This window comes from Lepidochelys kempii, chromosome 1, assembly GCF_965140285.1.
Source record: "Lepidochelys kempii isolate rLepKem1 chromosome 1, rLepKem1.hap1, whole genome shotgun sequence".
NCBI classification, from domain to species: domain Eukaryota; kingdom Metazoa; phylum Chordata; order Testudines; family Cheloniidae; genus Lepidochelys; species Lepidochelys kempii.
The window spans coordinates 193,081,633-193,100,890 of record NC_136380.1 but is presented as its reverse complement, the minus strand read 5'-3'; positions in this window follow the sequence as shown (position 1 = coordinate 193,100,890).

Here is a 19,258-nt window from a genome sequence, read left to right as displayed (position 1 = left end):
CTTGGCTGAAATTCATCTGATCATCCATCTGTGAAATCATTTTTTGGCTGAATGGTGATTATGCAATTTTGCTTTGTAATTATTACTGTTAAATAGCTATGTTTTCTTATATGCATTGCCTTATTTACATTACCACTTAGAAAAGCTTGAGTAAATATTGGCTTCAACTATAGTGAACTGCCTTTATTTCCCACCATTGCACTATCCCAGGGGAAGATGACTGGTGGGAGCTCTAGTTAGTCTAGTGTAAACAAGGTACTAGAAACCACTGGCATTTACTCTTGTGTCCAGACTCTCTCCAGTCATATTTCAGCTACATCATTACTTGATCTACACCAGACCCCTACCACTGTGCAAAATACGCTGGTGGAAGCTCAATATCACGAAATAAAATATATTCAGTGTGAACAGCCATACAATAAATTCTATTTAGAGTAGTCAAATTATTTACTTATTTTCTGTAGTCAAGCAGATCATTGATAGTTTGTTTGCATGACGGCTTAAATGTTTAAAAAATGATTTTTTATTTGTTTCAAACAAACTGAGGTTCTACTGGGGGTGGGGGGGGGGATTCTTGCCAGAACGAGAGACCAAAACAATATCAGATTGATTCAAGGCAGTATTTTTTAAATTGTTGGTTTTGTTAATGTTCAAATGAACTATCTGGACTTGTTCAAAAAGTTCTTCATATTTTATTTAGCCAAAACTGTTTGACAAATTCAGTGCACAATTGCACAATAGTCATAGCTGAAATTTCCACTTAAATGTACTCTTTGCAGGAAAGGTTTCATTCAGCTCTTTCGACGTTGACATGTCTGTTTTAATAAATAATAATAGTTACACTTAGTCAGGCAAGACGTTTTCATCAGGTACAGCTTTGTCGTCTGAAATACCACTAAAATCCCCCTACATCTTTATTTTTTCATTCCTGCTTTAAATCATCATCTGCATGGCACATTTTGGCATTGTCTATGCTGAAATACAGCATCTTATTGAAGTGGATTCTACCCAAATCTAAACAATGGAGAAGCTTTTGAAATGTGCTGTTTGATTGTGATTAACTCTGACAAATAATAATCCCCCTCTAGCATGCGAGTTTTTTACCTCGTTGCTTATTGTTTCCAAACAGTACGAAAGTCAGAGTAATTTAGAGGTGCAGCCTCTTTGATGGTATTACCAACTTAACCTTTGCATATAGCATCATGTACTTTTATTATTGTGCTTGAGCACTAGCATTATTGTATGACTAATGTCTGCTCAGCTTTGAAAATGGTGTCTGCCACGACAGCTTTCTTCCAAAAAGCTTAAGCAGAGATGGAGTTTGTTTTCATGTAGTTAAGGTGACTGTCCATCATGTTAGCAGCTTTAAGGCTTATAGATCCTCTTCCACCTGCATGTAGATGGAGAAAAGCAGACCTGGGTATATGAGTCCCAGGGTATATGCCAGCACCTAAGTGGAAGTTACCTTAAATCTAAAAGCCAAGATGTCCTTATAAACTTACTATCCAAGTCAGCATTGATTTAACATGGAGTTTTGGTCGTTTTACTATTTTATTTAGCTTAAGTTTAAAAAATAATAATAAAGCTAGGGATGCTGTTTTCCAGCACTGTTACCCAAGGGATGAATTTTCAGCCTATGCCCTGCCATTTTGATGTTGAACTGACCACTGTTGCTGCTAGGTACAGGAAGTTCTCAGCTTTACGACGTTCAACTTAAGACGAACGGCACTTACGGTGTTTCTGAATTGACACCCTGGTTCAACTTACGACCATTGGTTTCAACTTTACGACACTCGGTCCCGCAATAGAGTGGATTGCTGTTCCGAGTTACAATGTTTCGACTTACAATGCAATTTTCAGGAACCTGTCGGACTGCCTGTATTTAAAAACAAGTGTTACTTCTGGTGCTCCAGAGGTTGGCGAGCTTCAATCTTATAGACCACAAGCACACATTAAAAGTTTGGGAACTCAGGTTCTCTATTGCTGCCTGGGTAGCAAAAGCTTTTGTCAGAGTAAGATTAATGAGTAAATTCAGGCACTCAATGAACAAAAACTCTTCAGGCAGTCATATAGAGAAAGGAGAGATCATCCTGTTAAAGCTTTGACTGCCTTTTGAGCACAAACATTTTATAATTAGTGAACGCTATAAAAGCCAGGATTAGGCCTCCTCCTTTCTTCAGAAATCCATTCTAAGTAACCCCAGACATTCTGTTCTATCAGATTTTTATTACAAGACCATGTTCGTCAGGCACCAGTTTTTAAATCCATTAATCAAGACTACCAAGAGTCACATGCATTTGCAGCTCTTGCTCATCTACCCCATCTCAGCAGCTCTCATATGTGAGCTGAGCTATGGGCTGGATGTGGGCATTTGGTTGCAGTTGTGCCTTCTGGCCAGGTGTGGTTACTGTGACTTCTGCGAAACAAGCTGCTGGGTACTTCTATTGACTGCTCCTCTGGATGGATTACAGCAGGAAGGAAACAGGGAATGGAGGATAGTGTGGGGGGTAACAGCACCAGCACCAAAAGATGAGGAGCCCCACTTAACTCCCCAGGCTTCCTCACCACTAGCCAGCTGCACCAGGCACCACCCCTCCTATGCATGTCCCCACAAACATCCCCACCAGCCTGGACCTTCCAGCTTATCTAGTTCCTACCCAGCTTAGCCATTCGCAGACTGCTTCTTATGTTCATGGCATACAAAGACACACACTCTTCCTGAAAGGTTGCAACGTAACACTGTTATTCCTTAGAATCCATAAATCTAACACAGGGGTGCCCAAACTTGGTTCGCGGCTTGTTCAGGGTAAGCCCCTGGCGGGCTGTGAGACGCTTTGTTTACCGGAACATCTGCAGGTATGGCTGCTTGCAGCTCCCAGTGGCCATGGTTTGCCGTTCCCACAGCTCCCATTGGCCGGGAACGACGAACCACTACCACTGGGAGCTGCAAGCGGCCATACCTGTGGACACTGAGGTAAACAAAGCGTCTCGCAGCCCGCCAGGGTCTTACCCTGAACAAGCCATGAACCAAGTTTGGGAACCTCTGTTCTAATACAACCAATAACACTGAGACCAAGCAGAGTGCTACCTAAGGCAAAGAGGCTCAACTTAAACTACTTTGCTCTCTAGGCTGGCTCTTTTGCAGAGTAACTGCTGAGCATCCATCAACACAGACCAGATGCTTCCTTCAGCACCTCCTAGTCTGCAAGGAGGATCGGGAAACCCCTTAGCAATTAAAGTGACAGCTTGTAATTTTGACAATTTCCTTTACACCACACTATCCCCACAGACAGCCCACAGTTTCGTCCTCTGGCTACCTACCCCCAAAACAACTTCCAGTACCTACCCACAGACTTAGACTTGGCAGAATTCTTTTATTATTATTGTTGTTGTTGTTGTTTAGACAGATAACATCAATGTTTGTCTTTAAGCATTTTTTTTTCAATTTATCTATTTAAATTTTCACAGTTGTGCAAAACTGTAGGGGTTGGACAATAATTATTTAGGGACAGACCTTGAGATTCAAAAAGTCAAAGCTTTATAACCGTTAAAAGAAACAAATGTAAACATCAAAATATTCAAAGTAAATAGCCTTTAATCAAACTCTAAGTTTTCAAGCAGCGTTTTTTTTTTTTTACTTTGCCTATCTGTAAGTTTCCATTATTATTGATGGGACTATTTTTTAATCAGTTTGTGTGTATGGTGAAATTGATGTTGATAGATATTTACCGATAACAATCTAATCTTCCATGACTATACATAATGCAGTTACTGCTGCCAATTATGTACAGCTCTGTCTTGTTTTCCACTGATTGCTAAAAGGTATCATTATGTGCATGTTGCTCATTAAGTAGAGTTTGCAGAAGATGTAAGTAGCTAGGCTTGTTAGCTATGATACTACAGGTTGCAATTCACAAGTGTGACAAACACTGGGTATCATTTTGCTCCTATTGAAGTAAAGTCGATTTGTCATTTTTATTTTTTTTCTGTTGAAGGGAAATGGAGCCAATTATAAGTAGCGTGAATGGTGGCAGTGCTGGTGTAGACAGGGTCCCAGCTGGACTCCAGCATTTTAACCTTGTCATCTAACCCTGCCGGAAGATTAGGTGTAGCGGGGCGGTCACCAGTTCTGGTTAGGAAGGGGTTAAAAGCAGCCAAGGGAGGTTGGTTGGGTAGTCAGCCACAGGTGTGGTTGCACCCAATTAGGGCACAGTTGGCCCTGATAAAAGGGCAGGCTCAGGGCGTGATAGATTCTTGCTCCAGCTGAGGAGCAGAGAGAACCGGGCTGCCTGGGAGAGCAAGCAGGGTACCTGAGGCAGAGCAGGACTGGGGAAAGGTAGGCAGAGCTGTGGAGCTCTGGCCTGGTGAGTCCCCAGGCTGAGGCCTTGCTAAAAGCCAGGGGAGTTGCTGGGGCTGGAAAGGCAGCAGGTCCAAACCCCCTTGCCGATAAGTGGCCACTTCAGACTGCAGTTTGCCCCAGAGGGAAGGGGCTAGATGAGGACTGGCAGTGGGTCACTGAGGCGAGGTGGGCTTAAGGGATTGGGGTTCGCCGGGGAGGGGAGACCCAGGGTGTGGGGGCACGGCTGTGGAGCACCCCAAGGTAAGGGGCACCAGTGTCCGAGAGGGACGTGAGGACTGAAGTGCTATAAATGGTGGAGATCAGGAGGAAGCAGGCACTGGTAGGAAGACACTGGCCAGCAGGAGGCGCTCCGAGGCTGGAACTGAGCTAATTCCCAGATGACCAGCAGGAGTGCCGTGGTAGCGAGTGCCCACCATGCTACAATAGGAAATTACACTAGCATTGTCCTATAATGACCAGTGGTGAGCTGGAGTCAGTTCGCACCGGTTCGCGCGAACCGGTTGTTAAATTTTTAAGCCTGTTTAGAACAGGTTGTTAAAGGGGTGGACAAACTCGAGCTCGCGGGCCACATGTGGCCCACAGGACCGTCCTATCTGTCTCACCTGAGCTCTCGGCTGGGGAGGCTCCCCTGTGAATTTTTACTCACCCGGGGGCACTCCGAGCCTTCGGCGGCAGGTCCTTCACTCGCTTCAGGCCTTCGGTGGTACTTCGGTGGCGGATTCTTCAGTGGCGGATCCTTCAGTGCCGCCGAAGACCCAGAGCGACTGAAGGAACCAGTTCTTCAGCTTCTGACACATCATCACTGATAATGACCCATTATTTCCTAGACCTTCTCTCCACTAGGACTTGTGGCTCAGTTTCTCCATCTTTCAACTAAGATTAACATACCTCACTACTTTATAGGGTTGTCAGTAATAGCAAGTTAAAATGTTTCTATTATGTCCAAGATGGCATCCTCTGAGAGTTTTATAAGTGTTAGCCACCAAGTAAAAACCTACTTTGCTGAATTGTATAGCCACATCATTTGATAGATATGGTCATTTTATTCATATTACAAATTGACATTATTCACAATCTGCCGCTATGATCACTTATATAAGCAAGTTGGTAGTTTGCTCAAGTTCTCTGATTCCTTATTTGTTAGTAGACGTTTCATGTCACTTTGTCTTTCTATTATTATTATCATCATCATCATTCAATAACTGCAGCAGATAGGCAGACAATTCTGGCCATCCTTTTGGCTCAATAGGCAGTTTGTGAAAGTTAGGTCTAGTCACCCTAGTCACCAGTGGTTATCAACTGTTAGCTCAACAATTTCAGCAACTGACCAGCAGCTCTAGGACCCAAAATTTACATTTGACTACAACTGTAGCTACTTCACAATGGTCTTCTGGTTGAGCTTTGCAATTTCAGAGTTTCAAGGGGCAGAAGCTTGCCTGTTTATGTTGTATCCCTTTCTCTCTGTGGGTTCCAAGTGCACCTCTTTCTTCCAACCACTAGCCAAGACCTCAGGGCATTCATCCCAGCCCACCTGGCCAAACTCCTCTCCTGGGTGAGGAGGAATTCTGTCATTCCAGAATTACCTTGAAATAGGTAGGGCCTATTACTATTAATACTGCATTATTAGACCTGTTGCTCAGTTAACTCACAAATATAAGACTCGTCTATATAGTTAGGTAAATTGTATAATGTAAAGCCTGATTAACACTGTAATTAAGACCGGACTTGACAGTTTACATAGGTCAGGTTCTTATGTTACACCCTTAATCACAAGACTCAGCTTTTCAAAGGGAACATTGTTTATTCTGAGAGTTTAAACCTTTTGCTTTAAGAACTTCTTGCAGGCAAAGACCTGCTCAGGGCCGAGTTACAGGCCCACCTCCAATGGCAGGCAAAGTGCACGCATACACAAGCACGCTCTGCACTCTCTAGCTTCTGCAGTAGCTCACTCAATGTGCCCCCATGCTACTCTTAAAGGGATAGCTTCCATTTCCCTTCCATAATTTATATAACCATTAACAAAAGTATGTACAGTAAACAATTATTCAAAATTATTACTGAATATAAACAAGATTACTCTATTTCTAAAACATCTACTTCAGGACCTCACATGTATATCCTACCTAATAACTAATCAAAAATCTAGTGAGCCTTTTATCCTGCTTTTAGCTGCTTACATACTGCAATACAATTATTAAAAAAAAATTCCGCTTTTTTCCAAATACAGCTTAGTCAGTCCAGTCTCTGAACCTTAACTCTCTTGATTATATGAGATAGTGTCTTATTTTTTTCTATCAAAGGAAAATAAACATTCCTCCTCACTTACCAGTGTGCTGGGAGGCAATCTCTATACCCTGGAGAGTTAACAAGAATAAAAACTAAGGCTTTCATGAGCCTATTTCAGCAAGTAAAATCCACCACCAAATCTAGACAGCTCATTTCACTACAGGGAAATCAAAATAAAAAGAAAATAAACATTTTTACCCGAGTGTCTCAAAGGAAAACTTCCATGCTCTGACAGAGATAAAACAATCCAACTCACAGGAGCACCACGTCCCTTAGCCACACTTTCTCTGGAAGTGTTCTGACTTTAATATCTCCATGAAAAAAGGAAAGGAGAAGAGAAGGGGTGGGGGACTGAAAACTTCAATCTTCCTTCCAAAACCATTGTTATCATCTTTTGTCTGTATATATATATATATGCCTTAGTGATTCCTGGTGGAAATAATCTCCCCCTATTTGGCAACCTGAACCTTTTCCATGCTTCCTCTCATGTAGGATATGCACACCTCACCCCAGTATCCTGTAGGACTCCACTCAGTTATTATAAATTCAGTTTACATCCAAGAAATACTGCACAGTAAAGTCAGACCATATTGTGTACACATCATCTTCCTTTTTGCAATCAGCAAAGAATAAACCTTGTTAAATCCTTTAAAAAAATATAGGTGTCAGTACAAACTGACAGCTCGCTAATAATTGTGCTTACAGGACACTTTACAGGGTATAAGGAGGTGTTTTAATATATTAGGAGCACATGTACAGTACCATAAAGTGTACTGTGAGTCTTATTTTCACTGGCCATTTTTAAAATTGGAATGCTAGGGTCCTAGAGAGTTGCAGTTTCCACAACTTTTTGCCTCGCTCTGGAAAAAGTGTGGTGTTCCAGACTGAGTGCTGGGGAGAAGAGGAGGTGGGTTCAGCTGAAAAGAAAGCTCAGGGGAAGGGAGAGACTTTGCCTTTTGTTTTGCATGTAAGTTCCAAAAGAAAAATGGGCGCAGGCAAGAAGTAGATATCAACACTGTACAGAGACCACAGTTACCAACCAAGCTGGAAAACTCTTCCAGCGCTTCCTTCAGCAATATCTACAGACTTGTCATTTAGAGTTCTCCTTCAGAATCCCAGTTCACCCACATCTGTGTAGAATTTCCTTAAACACTTCCACGATGAAATCTCTCACCATGTCAGAAAGCTACTTTTCTTGATATGTGAGCAGAGCCCTCTTTTTCACCCAGTATAACGTCTAGCACAGCTAATTGCAAGAACCACTCTCTTTCCTTTAGGATGTGCAGAGGAGCTCTTTTAAATACTATGGGCCAGATTGCTTCACATGAAATTGGCCCCCGGGGGGGAGGCGGGGGAGGTGCTGAGCAAAGGTGGGTTTTTACCACCTTTGTGCCTCCACTGTGTACAGGTCAGAGAAGCCTCTTATATACACTCACCTGCCTTGTCCCCTCTGTGCTAGCACTCAGGAACAACAGGAGTGTAGGCACGTGCTCCCTGCCCACTGAGATTGCCCTGGTGTGTCTCCTGCAGTAGCAGATCCCTTGTGGGTGGTATGTGGCTATGCCAACTCTACACCTTCCTGAGACTCCCCTATGTCACAAGAATTCCTTCGGGGGTGGGAATGGAATAATATTGATTATTATTGCCAGCGGTGATGTGGCAACCGTAGGCTCTTTGAATTCTTCTTACCATAATGGGCCTTAAAATATTATTAGCTGAAATATTACAGGTATTATCTATAGTGTATATGTAGGGAAGAACAAGGGAATAGCACCGACACTCAAATGAAGTTATATTTGTCTTAAGTTGGGCACATTTGAGGAGTCACCCTTGTAAAAGTTGCTATCAATTTTTCTGTCATATGGGAGAAACATTCATATGCTTTCTCTTATTCTGTAAGTGTTCCATCTGAGCAATGAGGGCATCCGAATTCTTTTGTCTTCAGTGTCCCCTGGGAATTCTTCAATGCTGTGTCAGAGGGAATAAATTTCAAACCACTCTATAACTGTAACATGGCAGGAGACCTGGCTACAGTGAGGCTATCTCATGACACAGTTATCACATGGTTAAAATTATAGGGTAGAGGATACCTGACTGGTCCTATTGAGACAGGTTAAATCCCAGTTTGTCTATGGGTATGTGAACGTTGCAGGTGGCAGCATGCTTCCCTACTTGGGTAGATAGGCACATACTAGCACTGCTCAAGCTAGTGTACTAACAATAGCAGTGTGGCCGGGGGCTAGCCACCTGAGTACAGACCTGCCTGGATCCATCGAGTCAGTCTGTCTTCCCAATCTGGGAAGCATGCTCCCAGCTGCAGTGTAGATGTACCCTATCATCCAAGAACCCAATTTGGGGATATTTTCACACTGAAATTGAGTATGTGTTTTTATCCATACATGGACCATTTTTGTTAATCATTTGGATAGAACATGTGCATATGTCTTCTAGAAGGATATGACTGACAGTCTTAAAACTTCCAAATGACCAGGAACAGATAAAAGAAATCCATGATTTTATAAGGTTTCTATTGACTGAGTAAGTGTAAGATACACATCTAAAAATCATTTAATGTTCTTTACGTTGTAAGAGGTATCTAATTCTATTTTGAAAACCGGCTGCCCTTAAAATGCATTTGTCAGAACGTACTGGCAAATGGATGTCTCATGTAAGTAGATTTCTCATTTTGTACTCAAGCGCACTTTGTTCTAATCAGAACGAATTTTTCAGTTCACTACAGGGTAGTCTCCAATACATTTTGGAATAATGTGTTGCCTTTATCTTTCTGAATGAGAACATATGGTATACCAAAGAATTTCAAGCTGGGGAAAAATGTTTTACTCCCGTATGTCAACAATAACCCATCTGTTTGTACTAAGAACATGGCAAAGAGGTTACTCAATTAAAGCAGCTATTCTAAGCAGCCGTTATTTGACACTTCAATTCGTGAAAAAAGTTCTGTTATATTATGATGGAAAAATACATAATCTATTCAGTGGATAGCACACTGCTCTGCCACATCTTTCTCTCTCTCTCTCATTCACCGCCCCCCCCCCCCCCGAGAGGTGACAAATGTAACAGAGATGCAATATTTCCAGTTTTAAAGAGAGGAAGAAAGGAATTGCTTCAGTATTGCTCCTAAACTCAACCTAATGCTTCTTTTAGAATAACACTAGAGCCTGAAGAGTGAACATCAGCTGGTCAGATGCAGGCTGATGAACCTCAATATGGCTTCTGTTTTAATTTGTTCAGTCGGGTCTCCCAGCGGCAACTCCTAATCCTGGAGTGAGGTCTTCGGATCTCCAGAACTTATTCTCACTTACACTAAGGCTCCCTAAATTATATTTAAGTCCCCTTTACACTGTCATAGTACTGGGATGGTGGCCTTAATGTAAATAAGACTCAGGCTCTCCACCTTTTCACCGTATGCCCTCCACCTGCTTCACAATTTTCTTCTACCTCTGCGTAACAATACTTTTGGTAAGTATACCTACCCTGAAGCATTGAAAGGTATTGAGAACTCTTGATCAAGAAGAGGTTAGCAGCACATTGATAAAACTCACCAGTGACACTAAACTGAGAGGTGCTGGACGTATGAATACCAGGATGGCATTGTTCTCAGGAACCCCCAACACTAATGCAATTCATTTGGCATGATGGACAAAAGGATGTTGTGAATTGATCCTTTACTCACAATGTAGAGTTTGTGAACAGGAAAAAAGGGCTGAATTCAACATAATAAGTAGTTCGACTAGTTCTGCCTGGAGCACTGCATTTTGTCCTGGGTACATCAATACAATTAGGCTATTGACAGGGGACACTGAAAGAAAAGCAGCAAAAATTATTAGGAAGATGGAGGCTTAGATTTATGAGGCAAGATTAAATGAGCTACAATCAATATGTATAGCGGGGCTAAGCAATGACTAAAGGTTTGATAACTCTTCTACTATATAAAGGTGGAGACTTCAAATATGGAAAGAAATTATTGAAAGATGTGGATTAAAACTAGGAATAATGGGATGAAATTAAGAAAAGAAAAAAGGCTGAAAATCAGGAAATAATTCCTGCTAGTGAGACCAATTTAAATGGTGGAATAGTCTCCCAAAGGAAGTGGGGAAAGCTCTGATCCTTGGAAAATGTAAAACTAGGCAGAAGAAAGCACCAGTAAATAAAGTTTGCTGGCAGGGCAATGGATCCATTGTTTTAATAGGTACCTTATGTGTAGAACTTCTATGATGCTTTAGACCAGTTAGTAGATGTTGCTATTCTGTTACTCAGTTTACCATTCCCAAGGGTAGCTGAGCTCCCAGGCAGTGCTGCTGATCAGCCAAACGTGAGGCTATAGTTGAACTTGGATATGTCACATGGCAAAGTAGGTTGGTCCACCTACTTTATTTGCTACCATTGTCAACTTAAGAACTGTGTTTCTCATTTTAACTGATGCTTCATCTACAGTAGAGTTATGTTTTATCTTTAGCAGGCTGGGAATCTGTATTTCTAGCATTTTAATACAGTAGTTTCTATCTAGCAGTGACTCCAGTGCAATTGGTAAATTATACATATTTTAAACCGAAACATTGGAACATGGCTGAGCACAGTGATGAATTTATAATCTGAAGCCCACTTATAAGGTTCCGCTATGACGAGGGGACATAATTCTTTCTGCAGGCTAAGGATTGTCAGTAGACTGCTCCATAAAATAATAAGGTTTGCAGTAATAATTTCATGGATTGACTGCAATTTGATAGTCTTTATTTGCAGCATAAATTCGTGGAAAGCTTCAATAGTAAACAGCCTCTTAAATGAAATATGTGCTCTTAATATTACGATTTAAATTGGGTTTTTTTCCTTCTAATTTTAAAAAGCATTCTGTTGCTGCTTTATGTGGTTGTGGAGCCTCCAGGATTTAGTAAAACTGCATGCAGCAACTAAAGTCTGGAATATTGCAAAGAGGTTACAGGACTTTGTTACTGGTCGGTCAGAAATCATAATAAACAGAAGCCTTTGGTATGAGTCTGATCTTACCTTAGTTTTACCTTAGGGCAGCACTAATGACTTTAGTGGAATTACTCCTGATTTACACCAGCATAAATTCAGATTCAAACACTTTGCATTCTTCTTCTTTGTGTGAGAATTTGGTGGTAGTGAAAGGTTTCAGATTCACATCCCTAGAGATTAATCTTCTATTTATTCACAGATGAGGGACAACACCGGCAGTAGCACTTCAATCTCTCCCCACACAGCTCCATCCATGAGCCATAGGGCTTGGCTACACTTGGGAGTTAGAGCACATTAAAGCAGCCACGGGCTCCCTATCTCACTACCCGTCCACACTGGCAAGGCACATAGAGTGTTCCTGGTACTCCACCTCGGCGAGAAGATTAACGCTTGCTGCGTCTTGGCTGAAACGCCCAGGAGTCAGTGTGAACGAGGTGTTGCATTACTGCACTCTGATCAGTCTCTGGAAACATCCCATAATCCCCTTAAGTCAAGTAGCCACTCTTGTCATGGTTTTTGAATCGTTGCAGGAATGCAGATATGCCCTTTCAAAGCTCCATTTCTGACAGCCAGCATGCTTATCTGCTCTGAGACAAAGCAATCATTACTATGGAATGCTGTGTGTGAGAGAGAGGAGGTGGAGGTGGGGTCTGCTGCTGTCTGAACTTACAAGACAGCATGCTGACATGCTCTCAGCCCATACAAAAACCCACTCTCTCTCTCCCCAAATACACACAACACACTCCCTGTCACACCCCACTCCACCCCACCCCCCATTTGAAAAGCACATTGCAGTCACTTGCATGCTGGGATAGCTGCCCATAATGCACCGCTCCCAATGCCGCTGCAAGTGCTGCAAATGTGGTCATGCCACTGCGCTTGCAGCTGTCAGTGTGGACTCTCTCCCTACTGCGCTCTCTGAAGTCTGGTTTAACTCAAAGCGTTCTACATCTGCAAGTGTAGCCATGCCCTCAGTCTTGACCTGCTTGTATGGCGGAGAGGATAATTCATTCTCCATGCCTATTGAATTCTTAGTTTCATTAATGAGAATGCTGAGAAGAGTGTGAATTAGTGTCAGTTGCAAGGTGGACACCTGTCCATTGAGAAATGGACTAAGGCCACCAGACAGTTATCATAGTAATGACTTTAGTAGTGGTTTACTACTGACTTTTGACCCCAGATAAACTGAGCTGGATTTCAACTAGTAACCTAGAGATGAAAAGCTCTGTATTCTGTTACCAGACCTTTGAGACATAAAAAGTCTTCTTTATTTTATATGCAAGAGTTTCTCTTACAGAATAGTAAATCTCTTATTTATAACTCCCCTGCTGATTAATGGTGTTTAACGCCCACCTGAGTATGGGTCACCTCCTTTGTTGTCACTGGAGAACTAGTAGTGGGAGATTCCCAAATTTACAACATATTTTAATATCAACCATACAGCAACATCTAGCAACTATCAACCAGTGTGACAATCTGTATCTCAAAGTAGCCCCCATATTCATCATTCATATATGGCTGTGATATTTCACATGGTATCTTACATGGCATGCTTTGTTTGAAATATCACAGCCATATATGAATGATGAATATGGGGGCTACTTTGAGATACAGCATGTCACACTGGGGGCAACCTTTTATGGAACTTGATTTCTCCCCCATTTTTAAAGTCTCTTTCTACTATTTCACCTGGGTTACTTTGGATTTTAGTATACTGTTGTCCTTGCTCTCGGTCTTTCTGATGTGTAGTCTTTTTTACATACCTTTTCACCTTCTTTCTCTACCAAACATTGTTTTACTTCTGCTCCCTTTTCATTTCCTTCTCCCTTGGGATCTTTCCCAAGGTCTTTGGGTTCTTGGCTTGTCTCTTGTGTCTGTCCCATTTCATTCTTCTCTAGCCCACATTTGGCTTCTACACCTATTTCTCAGGTCCTTCAGTCTCTAGACATCTTGTTCTCCAGGTATTCTTCTCCTTCCTTCAAGGAACAGGGCTCCAATCTATCCTAATCAACAGAAATTGGGGCAACATCCTGACCAACCTAAACTGCTTCAATTGAAATGTTTCCCAAATCTCTAGAGGCACCCTCGCAATTTAGCAGACTTTATCCTTCCCGGTGGATTACATATTAGCTTCAATCTTTTCCCCCAGCACAATCCATTAAGACTTCAGCCAGTCTCTCCTAACCAAGTGTGTCCCCCCACAGCATAAGGATCTTCAGCTTTTTTGCCTTTCCTTCCAATCTCTTCCTTCCTGTTGCCTACTTAACCATCCCCCTTCTGATAAACTGAATCCCCCTATTAACTGATTAAATCACCTAGTCCGTAATCAATTATCTGCCCAGTTTGGCCCTTAGGGGGAAGCTTATAGATGAGTCAGCCATAGGCTACTTCCACTATACCACACACCCCTACTTTACATTTATTTTGCACACTTGTAAAAGACTATTCAAAGTGCAAGGCTGTCGTGAATCAGGCCCTAAGAGTTTATGAATTAAGGATACTGACATTATTTTCACAATTCAAAGCTGGCAAGATAAAACCATATATTGATTTTAAAAATCGTTCTGTAACTGCTGTAGACTTATGCTCCAAATGGAAAAACTATTACATTATTATGAGGAGGAGGCAGCACTGTATGGTGGTAATATCAAGGGACTGACCTGGGTTCTGACTCATGTCTGTCTGAGCAAGTCATTTACACTCTGCGCTTCAATTTTCCCTTTCTGTAAAATGACTATAGAAATGTTTGTCAAGTGCTCTGAGAGTCTCAGGTGAAAGATGTTCTATAACTGCAGATTACTGCTATTATGCATTTATATGAAGAAAATGTCCATTTTAACTTAAATGTTTTGTTCAAAAGAATGTCTTGTTTACCCATAAACTCATAATTAGGGTTTCGGATTTTCCGTTTTCACCAATGAACAGCAATTAAGCACCCTGATACCAAAAAAATTGACATTAGTGTTTATCCAATAAACATCAGCAACTGTTACTTGTCTGTAAGGAATTGTCTACATGGAGCAGTAATGCGGCCTACAGGGGTGTGATTTCTAAAGCACATTAACATGTTGCACATTCTTGGGTCTATATAGACCCTGCTGGTGAGCACTTAAGGTTCCTTAGTGCACTTTAACATAGTACTGTTGCAAACAGCACTACATTAAAGAGTACTATAAAGAGATTACTCATTATAGTATATAGTATTGTAACCTGTTTGGGTTTTTTTTTTTTTCCTTTGACATCTACAAAAATCTCAAATGACTAAAAATAAACCCCCAAAATGAAATTAATAAACTCTGAGAAACAGAAGCCCTACCCATAATTTTATGTAATAAATATTCTTCAGTGTGATTGTTGTTAAAACGACCAGGTTGAGTGATTCTTTAATTACTGGTGCTTTTCAATAGCTTTCTGTCGTAGTAAATGGGATTATGATCCCAAAGCTTAGTAGCCTAAGGCCTAAGAGCACTTGACTGAGAGACCTTCAGGACTCCAGAGGCTGCAGTAGGACTTTAGATTCAGTGGGTGGCATGTTTCCTCCCAAGTCAGTGCTGAACCAAAACTTGACATTAGAAGGAGGTGTAGCCTTTATGGTGCATTGGTTTTACTGATTGATTGGTCTCTTAAACCACACTGGTCAATAAAAGTTCGGTTTCCTGAGGGCTACAGCATCAGGAATATTATCAGTATTATTAGACTGAGACACTAGAAGCACAGGAGAAACAACTGCAATTTATCACAAGTCCCTTTATTAACAAATCTGCTAAGCAAATAAACAATCCCTGAAATACAACAGCGGTTAGAGAGAGATTGCAAAATGTTCAGCCATAGCTATAACTGGCATCACTCACATCTCCTGTTGGGTGACCCTGGAGTGTCAGTCATTGTATTCCTAGTCATCATCTTTATTCCATCGTTATCATTGTCACCTGTAGTTGTCCTCCTGGAGTCACCCCAGGTGTTTCCCCGCTCCAGCACACAGGCAGTACCTTTTATCCTGAGTTACACTGAGACCCACTGGAGGTGTCTTCTACCACTTATAACGTAATATAGAGAATCTAGCCAATTGTGGTTATTTCATGTTCTGTGGTACTTTCTGCCAGAGAAAAGGGGTTCACCCCAGTATCCTCAAATAAATTTGTTAGTCTCTAAGGTGCCACAAGTACTCCTTTTCTTATTACTTGGATAGTGATAACGAATGGGTAGGGTTCAGAGAAGCAGATCCTGTACACTGCTACATGTGTTAGCCCTTTGGTTTGCCAACTTTGACTATACAGCCCTGTGTCACAGCTCTGTTCCTGGCTGCTCTGCTGATTCTTCTACATCTTAAATGCCTGGACTGCTGCTTTGTGCTCCAGTGCTGGCATTCTCTCATTGCCATCTAGGTCTGCTCCACTCTCATTGCTAGTTCTCATCTGGAGCCCACCCACTCCTGCTAGAGAAGTCTCTAGGATACTCATCTCCCATCTGTTTGCTGTGGCACTTGCTGCTATGAGACAATGGGTGATTTTCCCACTCAGCAATGATTGCTAGATAAGGTGTGACTTCCAATGCTGTTGTCGCCATTGATCTATATTAGGGTTTTCTATAATGCCGTCAGAGTATTATCTAAGCACTGTAGAGTTAAAATCCAATTCAGGTGGCTACATTTTGCTTACCTGAAGTCTTTCTTTTATTTCAGTTTAGCAAGTTATATTCAGTTAGTTAGAAGCATCCTCTTCTAAATGGTTGTGTAGTGTCAGCTACCGATGGTAACAATGAGTTGCATGTAACTGATAGTTGAGGGGATCCTTGTACTAGGTCAGATCCTGCATTCAGGCTAAGCAGTGATTAGTTTAAGGTTGTAGGAGAGGCAAAGGTGGCTTTAAGCCTCCTTTGTGACCCCTCCCCCACAACATCCTGGGTTTGATCTGTGCCCCAGCACATGTTGGGACAACCTCAGAGCTGCTCCCACTCATGTCAACAACCCACAGCCACCAAGGGGCAATTTCACAAGTGTTGGCCATGTCTTTACTTCAGATGTGCCCTGTGCACCAGTGGCCAGTCGGGGTACAGGAGCTCCTATGGTCACTGTACTTCATCTGGAGATTCTCCAGGCAGGAGGAATCCTCAAGGGGACAATTAATGAGGCATACTGCTTTCACCAACTGAATGGCACAAAGCAGCCAGATCAGGGCAAAGGATGTGGCCCATATGTCTGTAAACCAGCATGAGTTTCGTAAAATAGGTGTTATATAAATGTAAGGTATTATTAGCTTTCACCTACTGTTATTTAATTCCTCATTTTCCAATTGTTTGTGTTGTGAACAGATTTACATATACACAGTATAATTAATTAATGCCTGCTTGTCACTTTCAGTGACTTGGTGTTAGTGTTCAAAAGAACAGCTTGTTCCATGTGCTTTGGTAAGTGTTACCAACAACTTCCCCATATAACATTAGTCCTTCAATTCCCAGCTGTCTGGGTCAGGTGACTACTTAAGAAATAATCTGTACAGCTGAGTTTTGAACTAAGGTTATAATCATAAAAAAATAAAGTTAATGAGTTTCAATTGACTTGGGAGGAGCCAGGATTGAGTCAGAAAATCAACTGCGTCAGTACCAGAAAAGGACTTTGTTCTGACGGGGAGCAGGAAATCTTCATGGGAAAATCAACTCATTGTAAGACATAGTGTGAATCTTCTACTCTCCACATGTCTGCTGTACATGTTCTAGGGATAATGAGATAGTGTGTTTAAGTAATTAAAATATAGGCTAGGCTGGGGAAAGATTCTTAATGATTTCACCTTTTGCCTTTTATGTAGATTACTTTGGTCTGAAGTGCTGAGAGAAAAGTTAGTTCACTGTATCTTTTATAAACGTATTATAAGATTAAGCAACAGTTATAAAACATATAAGAATGTATGCAAAATATGTCACTAGCTACCTTAACGTATTGTTTTCCTAACCCAATTTACAATAAAACAGTGCAATCATCAAAACAAGAGTATGTCTGTGATATAGTCAATAGGTCAGTGGTTCAATGTATCTGACTTCCCAAAATTACTACAATGAATAAATAAATCAAATTGTAGCTAACAAGTTAAGGAAAACAACCCTCTCAAGGTTTTATGGGACGGATAAGGGGAGACGTCACTCTCTTCGATTTAAGCCATTTTCCTAAGGCCAGGTCTATACTATAGACCTACGTCAGTATAATGCGTGACCCAGGAGTGTGAAAAATCCACACCCCTGAGTGACATAGTTATACTGACCATAGGCCCCCGTGTAGACTGTGCTATGTATCGACATAGCTACCGTCTCTCAGGGAGATGGATTAACTATGCTGGCAGGACAACTCTCTCCCGTCGGTATAGGAGCATCTTCACTTAAGTAGTACAGCAGTGCCGATGCAGTTTTTTAAGTGTAGACCTTGCCTGGGTATCTATGAAAGGTAGAAGGTATTTCTTGCTTTGGGTAGAAGGAAGTACATCTCTTTACATGATTTTCTTGATAACTTCCTTTTTAGGTTGTTCTCTCCCATGAAGCTCCACTGCTCACAGAAATTGCATCAAGTTTATGTCTCTCTAGTCTGTTTCCCCACTTTAACACAGTGCCTGCATCCTCTTGGCAGTCTTGCACAGATACAAAGTGATTTCTAGAATCCCACACTTATAGCAGCTTTAGAATGACACTGGTTTAACCCAGAGACCTCTTAGTGTCTACCTTGTGGAACAGTTAGTGACACACACACATGCATGAACACTAATGGGTGTTGGCACAATTCAAGCATCCTCTAATTGCTCTAAAAAAGTGTTTTCAGACCTTCTTCTCAAAGTCTTTAGCTCAAGTAGCTGGAACTAAGTTTATATTTATCAGTATTTCTATTGATGACAGGATGAATTTGAAGCTATTTCGCATGCAGCAGGAGGGAGCTTGGGCTCTTCTCTTTCAGTTGCAGACTTCAAGTGTGGCTTAGCCAACAGTCAGAATTTTTTGCCTCTTTCTTTGGACAACCAGAACAGGGAAGATGCAACTTTGGGTGTCCTTGTGGTTGTGAGAGAGCCCCCCCACTTCTTTCAGCATGGTTAGGGTCTTTTCTGGGGATTCCTTTTCCTCTGCCTCAAAGGACATCCTGATATCTTCAAAGGCTAATTAGGTGTTAAATCCTAGTAGCTGTGCTTTGATGTGAGCCAGTGGACTGGCATCATGATCTTGAAGACACATTAGAGATTCCAGGTTAGTGTGTATGTGTCTTCAACAATTCACTGATAGCAGCAAACAGATGTCTCTCAAAAACATGACTTGAGATGGTGCCATGTGATAAGGAGCTGGCAGGCAAACTTCCACTTTGGTCCAAGACATAAATGGCTTTAAATATAACTAATGACTCATCAGCATTACATGTCCACTCGTTCCTACACATCGTCATGACAATGAGTTAGTTATGACACTGGGATAGTAACTCTAATGGCTTGTCTACACAGCTTGTCTACACCAGTGGCAGTGTAAATTTTAGTCCACACCAGTGTGTCATGCTGATGCACACTAAAATTTCTCTAGCATGTGTTAATGTAGTCCCATTTCAAACCGTATTATGTTAACGCTCACTAGGGAACTTTTAGCATACGTGCA